Genomic DNA, 9,665 nt, shown 5'->3' on the forward strand with positions numbered 1-9,665 from the left:
GTTTCCTATTGCCATCTTTGGCAGTAAGAAAATGAAAGGATGTGAAATTGGAACTCGTGGGCATATATGCTGATTGACAGGCGGGGCTTCTGTCAGCTTCTCAATGCAGGCATCAGCGAGCAGCAGCAGTTCCACGACTGTCAACACTCTGTTCTGGTCCACTGTGCCACACACTTCTGCACATGGTCGAGCACACTCTAATGCAAAAGGGGGTGGACATACGCATGGAGGCATTGCACGCTCACATTCAGACACACATGCTTTCTTTTCCTTTTTTTTCGATGTCACTCACACAGCCATGCATCAAAGTGTTGATGTCCCACGGCTGTGTCCCAGCAGTCAAAAGTCAGCCCAATAACCTGCTCTAATTCATTTTATGGTGCATGAAGATTAGACGCCGGTGATCGCCAGTACACCTACAGAAGGTGCATGTGCTTCAGGCCTACTATTACTACTTTTCCTACGACTACTCCTCCTACTCCTATTCTTTATTCTCCAAGCCTCCTCTCATAGATCAGTCTTGGTACTAATCTAGATTACAGGAGCAAACGCGCAGTTGTCGCGGGATTATATCGTAAAGTCTGTGGTGTGCTGTTTTGGTCATCTTGAGTATGTCACGCACTATAAGAGCAGAAAGCATACCGGTGCCTTGCCCATTTTTTTCCTCATCATTTGTTGGTCTTTCTCACAATTAAAAAAATAATAATAATCAATCAGATTTTAAAACCGGTATGGGTAGTGGGGATTTTTTAAGTGGGTGTATGTGATTCTGGGATGTTCGATATATACATACAGAACATCAATCATAGGCTACAACACCAGTTGAACTAACGTTAAATTTAATGTTTTACTACTCCAAAATAATCACAGGCCAACGTTATTAAGCATAACTTGCATTAGAACAATGATCAACAAACATTTCAATAACCCGCAGACAGCGTGATTGAAATTGAATGTGGCATCGGGAGAAGTGGGTGGGCGGCGTACCCCGCGTACCACGCCCACTATACCCCTGGGTATGGGTGTACTATACTTAACAAGACAACGGGGTATACCTGACAGAGTGGAAGGAAAGAGCTTGTTGGAAGAGACACAAGGAGGACCATGGCCAGAAATGGGTGGGGCAGCTAATAAGGAGACAATGAGTGAACAGAAAAAGGGAGCACCAGGAATGCACATCAAAATCTCAGCAGAAATAGAACTATGAAAACAAAAGAGGGAAATCAATATCATGAATCCTTACTCAGTACACCTGAATGCAAATTTAAGTGTTATTCCAAATGGAAAATACAATTGAAAAAACATGTTGGCTGTTGAAGAGTATTGAAGAAACAATAGAGTAGTGATTACAGAACAAATGTTGAGTGTAATCGTACAAAAGTATAACATGAAGAAATGTACTCACCGGAAGAGCCTAAAAATCAGCTGCTATTCATAAAAAGCATTAATAATTTTTGTATAATTTTCTACTTTCATCCCACTGTTATGATCAGAGGGTTCAAAATATTGCACGTGGATGCAGTAAATGTAACCTTGACAAGAATCGCTGATATTTCTCATGTATTAAGTCTACAATTGCTAAAATGTGATCAATTTTTTTTTAAATTTCCATAGGGTCATAATGTGTTGTACCGGTATTTTGTTTTGCGTCCCCTCTTGATGACGACAATCTTTCTAAAACTTACGTTAAACAAGTTCATTTACATATTAGTTATGAATGACAAACTAGGCTTCACCGCAAATACAAATGATCAAATAGAGAGTCATGTTGACTGATTACATTCATCATCCAGGCCCGCGCACATGGCATCTGACTTGTGATAACAAATATGAACAATTGCGAACTTCTCCACCATTCCGCGGTTAATGACACAATCTGCAAAAAATAATTAATGTTGCAAGAAAACATGGCCAGAGATAGCAGAGAGCAGCTGCCATGTGCTATTGTTTTGCCGTACGTGTCCTCCAACCGAACTTCACCAGCCAACAGATTAATTGGTTTCACTGAATTGGTTGTGTGGAGGAATCATGACCTTGATCTTTCTCCCGGATAAATGATTTTTTTTTGTTTGTTTTGTTTTTTTTACCAACCAGTTATACATGCAAATATAGGGAAGTAAACAGATACAGATTGTCTCATTTTCTTGTGTGTTTAGTGGCTGATTAGCTGCCTAATTAAATAGAATGCTCCTAAGTTCAGAAGCAAACAGAGGAGACATTGACCCTGTGACTTCTAAGGCACCCCGGGGATCATCTGAACAAAGAGAATAAACGCACACAGTCGATAGAGAACATACATTTACTGTCGAGACTCTCCACAGACAAGGGGCATTAGACCTAAAGCAGAAAGCTATGTCCTGATTTCACTTTGCACCTTCTATGATGAATAAAAGTTAAGTGGACAGGAAGTTGAGCACAGATATGATCATAACCGTGATTTTTGTTCAGATTTAACGCACCGTACCCTTAAGTGGATTGCACAACAGTTCTGAGGTTGTAGGTTCGAATCTGGGTGCCGGCTTTCCTGCGTGAAGTTAGCATGTTCTCCTGGAGCACGCATGCTTTTTCTTTGGCTTTCTTTCCAAATACACAAAACATGCTTCTCAGGTTACATGTGTGTCCTTGGGTGTGAATGCGAGTGTAAATGCTTGTTTGTTGATACATGCCTTGCCGTACATGACGACCGGTTCGGGGAGTAGCTAACCTCTAGGCCAAAGTCCGCTTGGATAGGCTCCAGCACCGTTGCGACCCCACAAGAGTACTTTACTTAAGAAGCTATGTATTACATTCATATGCACTGTAATATGGTCACGCGCCGCGTCAACCCATCAGTGTTGCATCGCTCAGGTGGTAGCGTGGTAGCTCCCAACCTGAAAGTTGTGGGTTCCATCTTCAGCACTTGTGCCCATGTCCCCAATTTCTCTTGATGTTGTGCCATCAATAGCTGCGTGAGAAGACTGTTCGGGAACTTGAAATACTTTCAAGGTTGAAATGCAATATATCAGTATCAGCCCATTCACCGTTTTACTCATGTTATTTAATTTTGAGGAAATTAAAGTGGCTGCAAATTGTTGCCCTATGTATGTTAGGTAGATTCTATCGAGGGGTTCAATCTTTGTGCTAAAAATAGAAACATATCCCACCACAGGCGTAGGCCTTTTATTGTCTACGCTTGTAAAGGGGAGGTCAACCCCCAAAATGTCCTGACAGTAATACGTTTTATGCGCCTCCACTCGTCTAAACTCTACATTTCGTTTCATATTGCAACCCCTCCCCCATTTTTTTCAGCCATCTCAAGAGGCGGCCATTTTGCCACTTTCTGGTAATTAAAAATGAGATCACAGTTGCTCAGGGCTCAGGTAACAACCAATCGCGGCTCAGCTGATTTCTGAAGCAGACCAGTATGTAGAGGACTTTGACAATCTGTTGAAGAAGTACACGCAGACTTCAGACAGGCATGTGAGTGTATATTGCGTTTGATTGAAGATTTGGATCCTTAAAAACAGAAACACTCGAAAGTAAGTACTGCCCAGCGTGACTAATACTGTATTGATCTTTTATTTTATAATATGGGCAGCACACTGCACGATTGATTAGCACGTTGGCCTCACAGTGCAGAGGTCCACGGTTCGATCCCGGCTCTGGCCTTCCTGTGTGGAGTTTGCATGTTCTCCAGTGCCTGCATGGATGTTCTCCGGGTACTCCGGTATCCTCCCACATACCAAAAACATGCACGGCAGCTTAATGGAAGACTCTAAACTGTCCCGAAGTGTGAGTATGAGCGAAAATGGTTGTTTGTATATATATGCTCTGCGATTAGCGGATTAGCGGATTACAAAATGGATGGATGATGGATGGACATGAAGAGCAAAGTTCCAGTCGGTGATTGTACACTTGCTATGTTTTCAAAGATGAAAATATTGAATTAGATGATGAGTGCAATATATGCAGCAGACAGTGGCAAGTTGCCTTATTTCCAGCCATTTCAAATCGAGATAAAGTGAAAGCTGGTCTAAACGAGAATGCGGTCCGTCTAACACGGCTGCCTGTGACAGGAATGTGATGACTTGCACTGTGCAGTGACAACAAAGGCAGTGTTTGAATAATGCTGCTCATCAGTTGGGGTTTCCTTTGGTGGGTGCTTAATTGTCTGTGGTCACTGTGCACTGCTGCAATGGACAAACATACTCAACGTCAAGGTTGCCATCCATCATTAAACTTAACATAAAGTATTTAAACATTTTTTTCAAGACATTTCTATTTTCTTATCTCAGTGTGAATGTGAGTGTAAAAGGTTTTGGCTCTACATGTGCTCTGCGAGTGACTTTGACCAGTTCAGGCCCTTTTGCCTGCATTCAGCTGTAATAGAGTCCAGCACCCCGCGTCCCTAAAAAGGATAAACGGTGTGGATGGATGTTTCCTTATCTAGTGTATGATGAGATCTTACTGTGTGTTGCTTTACAACTTCCACAGAGATAAAAGTAATGCCAATTCTCCGGTGGTGTACTGTACACTGTGCCAAATAAATAAATAAAAAACACACACAAAAATCAAAAGGAACTCTGAGTTCCAGAAATTTAGAAAAGAACAAGCCGACTCACCAGTCCAAAGCTTACAGCAGAAACAAAATACAGTACTTTTCTTTTGTTTCACATCCAACAGAATGTTTCACGTGAGTTCCAGCTAAATCTTGGAAAGTCATATAATTTCAATTTAATTGTTTTGTTTTTGTTTTATTTTGAGGGAATAATTTGGAAGATATACTGTCCACATTGATATGTTCTTCGGAGTTACAGGAGAAAATGAAACTAATCTCATGCCAGTTTGTCAATGAAATGAGCCTTAGGAAGAGCCGAAAGGTGATGACGATTTGAGGAGCTGACAGGGAGCATAGAAATGAGTGCAGCATTCAAGTGGTGGGCCCCGAGTGATATTTTTTTCATTTGGATCCAAATGCCCGAGCGGCCACAATGGCACGGGACTTACAAAATTGAAAGAGATCCAATCCAACAGCAGCATGAAAAATGTGTTTTCTAGTTTGCAGCGGTGTAAAGATGCACTTAGAGCTCTCTATAAAACATTACCAAGAGTATGAGACAGTGCGGTTCCACTCCAATGCAAGCTGCGAACCAAAATAACAAGCAAACTGGTCGTGTGCTCATCTGCCAGTGTCTGTCAAAATTAAGCATCATCTTATAATCATCTTTGTACTGCATCTCATTAGATTCTACAAGAATTTAAAAACTATTTTATTGGATTAAAGTGGAAAATAAAGGGGGGCACAAAAGGTGCACGTTGTGTTGCTGTGATTAACAATGGAAAGCAACTTTGTTTTGATTTTTTTTTTAAAAAGCATTAAGTAAAACAAAAATCCCCCCACAAATAAATAATTAAATTCTGTTTCTCCATATGTAGGAGGACAGTCATCGACTGCCAAAGAAAGCTCAGGCTAATAAGTGTGTGTAACATAATCAAAAGGAAAATTAGTTCATAGCTGTCATCTTCTTGATAAAGAGGCAATCAAAATCAAAGTGTGGAAGATTGTGTTTAGGAATTCAAACGGGCAATGCTTCAAAATGACAAATCCACCTGTGCAGTGCATGTTGATTGATTCCATCCATGAAAACCTAATAGATTTAGCCCTCTGCGAATTTGGCTCTCATTAACCTCGCAGGGTTTTCGTCTGAGGATGTATTGGAACCATTTTATCCAGCACTCAAAGGCAATTCACGAGGTGATAAATCCTTTAGCTTATCTGGCTGCAGGTGACAGCGCGGCAGTAGACCGGACAGGCGAGGCCGCAAACACACACGCACGCACACACACACATATACACACGCAATGCCTGCACACATCCAACATGTCTTTACAGGGTCGCCATTGTGACTTGGAAAAAAAAAACCCAAAAAAACATGTGGTCCGAATGCACTGAACTGACCCAAGTGATCAACCGCAAACAAAAAATCTTCCTTACAGCCTTCTACAGAGAAAAGAAAGATGAAGACAAAGGAGGAGAAGAAATCTGAATTCAATTATACAGTGGAAACACTGTCCTTGCCCTCCGGGAGTGATCTCAACACCAGTTAAAAGTCTGATTACTCACAAAACCAATAACATTTTGACTCTTTGGTAATGGACCAGTAGATTAGAAAATTTAGATTACATTTAACTGCCTGTAGATTCTCATTAAAACGCCACCAACTGGTTCAAAACAATAGGTAATTAAGAGTGTAATGAAGCACAGTAACGTTAGCACACGTCGGCGGTATGCTATCCTTGTGGGACCCAGTCTTACTTTGCACTTATCCTGCAGCAAAGCCATAACACTGTCTCATTTGGGCACTATGACATATCTAATTAGATTAATGAATTTCGGAGGCCTCTCCTTGCGGTTGACTGTGCTCCTTGAGGTGACAGTAAATCAACAGATTATATATTAGGGAGGCCTCCGCGCTGGAGACAGACTTGAGCAGGTTGCTCCCTCAACAGAGAGGCAGCGTTCAGATGGGACGGGACGGAACGTGTGTCAGCTTCACTCCTGTCAAAAACAAATAACTGCAAGCAAACGTGCTGCAGAACTCCAGATTAGATTAAGACGAGTGAGACACACAAAATTAAACATGTCTGATTATTGCTGGGAGAGCACAGAAGCAAAAATGCTCATGACGGTAAATATCCATCCATTCATCCATTTTCTGATCCGCTTAATCCTCACAAGGGTCGCGGGGGGTGCCGGAGCCTATCCCAGCCGTCTTCGGGCAGTAGGCGGGGGACACCCTGAACCGGTTGCCAGCCAATCGCAGGGTACACAGAGACGAACAACCAGCCACTCCCATACTCATACCTAGGGACAATTGCGAGTGTTTAATCAGCCTGCTATGCAGGAAACCGGAGTACTAAGAGACAACCCACGCAAGCCAGGGGGAGAACATGCAAACTCCACACAGGGAGGCTGGAATTGAACCCGGTACTTCTGCACTGTGAGGTCGACACAATAACTACTGGATCACCGGGCCGCCCGGCGGTAAATAGCTGTACGGCTACGGACGACCACAAGTTCATGGTTCCGTGTGAAGAAGCCAAACGTGAATAGTGACAAACACATGCGGTTGTTTCTGTGAACTGTTTTGACTGGCGCGCACTCTCATGGCAACACACATGCTGAAGATAATGCTAACAAGATGACACAAACAGGCTTGAAAAGAGTTTTACAGCGAAAGTGCTCATGTTGAAGGTGTCTGCGATTGGACCATTTTAAGGGAAGAATATAAAAAAGATGCACGGAACTTTGGATTTTGAACGGCCAGATCGTGCATGACATCACGTGAGAGGTTGGCAAATTGTATCAAGAACTCAGACCAGAGCAAAAGATGCTTAACTGTCAGCACGTGTTGAATATTTTTTGTAAATGTTCTTGTGTGGGCCTATTACAAGTAAAGATGGGCAAACGGTCTTTGAAACGTCACATTTAACTTAAGCAGTTTAGTGAGTACTAATAGAATAACTGCGTGAGTTTTGCTTTGCCTTTTCGTGGTCACTTATTTCAAACTAACTACTCTTCTCAACAAGGGGTGACAGCACGTGAAGTAAGCAGATTCACATTTAAAGCTTAAGCAAACAAGTGTTTTCACTTGTTTTCAAAATGAAAACAGTTTCTAGTCGTCACATGTGTCTGGTTACAGTTAAACCAGCATCACTAACAAATGGCTAACACAAGCGTCAATGCTAATCATTTGGGATGATGTCAGTGTAAAAAGAATCGCATATTTTAATGGAAGTGAATTTAAAGGCCTTCGTTTTGACACACCACTCTTGGCAAATATTCTCTACGAGATTCTAGTTTGAAGACTGCTGTGCATTAAGGGTGTGGAAAATAATCGATATTAATCGATACATCGATGCGTACGTGCGCGATGCGAGTGCATCGGCTCATTCATTGGGTACGACGCGATTGACGGGTGAATCGCGATTCATCATGATGCATTGGTGGGTATCGGTAAAATCCGATTCAAGCGCCGTTTTATTAATGTTAAACGTCACCTATCTGCGCTTTCCTAGGCGCGATGAATGCACCATCATTGTTTTGCGTTTTGTGTTGAATACGGACGGTAGCCGTGCGTCACATACAGTCCAGTACACAACTAGCGAAACACTACGGAAGTTCGCGCAAGCAGCAGCGAGGAAACTACTGTATTTAATGCTTCCGCAACATTCAGATCTTATGTTTGGAAATACTAAGGCTTCGAAAAGAAAGACGGAAAGATTGATAAAAGCTCCGTAATTTGCAAAGAATGTCGCACTACGAAGCCATACAACGGCAGCACTACAAATATGCAGACCACTTAAATGATGGCACCACATCACCGACAAGTTTCCCGCCCCCTCCCCATCCTCCCCGTCCAGTTCCTCCTTGGACACCGGAGAAACTCTTGGCAAACCAGGTCAGGATCAGAAAAAAATCGCCTCTTATTTTGGGGGTCCCCTTGCAGCTCACTGTGACCGCGCAAGGAAAAACTATATATGGATGACTCTATTGGACATTTCATTTTGACACTCAGTGAGAGTGGTCTGTGTACGCTACAATACACACAGCAGCTTTGAGGCTGTGACTGCCACATTGTTTCAATTGTATTTTTTTTCTGTCCTATGGAGATGGATATTTCATATAAGACACTCAGTGAGTATTCTCTTTGTGTTTACACTACAGCAACAGCTGTGAGTCTCAGGTGCCAAATTGTTTACATTTTTTTGCACAAAACCCAATTGTGAAAGGGCTTAAATAAGTTATTTTACACGTTCTACTATTTATAAGGAATAAAGTCGTCTACTTTTTGCAATACCATACTGAATTCCATCTTTCTTTAAACTTTTTTTCTTTGCGTATTTGCATCATTTTTAATTGCACACACAATATCACAACAAATTGTACTGTATCGGATCGCATTGATTTGAACTAAATGTGTATCGCGTCGTATCACATCGTGAAGACGGTGAAATGTATCAAATTGTGTCGCCAGAAAATTCCATGTATCGTTTAAGTATCGCATCGCTGGTAGTGCATCGAGATGTGTATCGAATCGTCCTCAGTGCTGAGATTCACATCCCTACTGTGCATGTGTACTATTGATACTTAATTGAAACCTCACGAAAAAATTGTCATATTGTAATCTACGAAAAGGTCAATTAAGATCTCAACTACTATGGGCCTTTTAAGGCAAAAAGAATTATCGTGATATACTTGAGTACATGACTTTAACTGTTTATTTGATTAGTTTCGTCCTCTGACAACCACGTGGTTCGATCTGTTTTATACTTGTTTGACACTGTCTCCTATAGGGCAAACCCCTAACTGCAGGAGCTTGAGCCTTGGAACATGAATAGCACCTACCACAGCACCGATTAGTCAAAAAACTGAGAATGACACACTGTTGAAAACATTTAAAGCACTATATTCCTCCGTTGACTCGTTTTCACATTAACTGTAAAAGTCTCGTGCGGTTTAAAACGATCGCACTGAACCCGCAGACGAGTCGTCATGTTGTTCCTTCTGCATACACGTTGGTTGTGAATCACAAGGGGAATGTGCCTCAAAAACACTCATAAACACCTGCAACCTGGCAGAGTGTTTGTGCTGGTAAACACTTGAATGTTTGAGCTCGATTCAA

Source organism: Hippocampus zosterae, chromosome 5 (genome assembly GCF_025434085.1).
Source record: "Hippocampus zosterae strain Florida chromosome 5, ASM2543408v3, whole genome shotgun sequence".
In the NCBI taxonomy this organism is placed as follows: domain Eukaryota; kingdom Metazoa; phylum Chordata; class Actinopteri; order Syngnathiformes; family Syngnathidae; genus Hippocampus; species Hippocampus zosterae.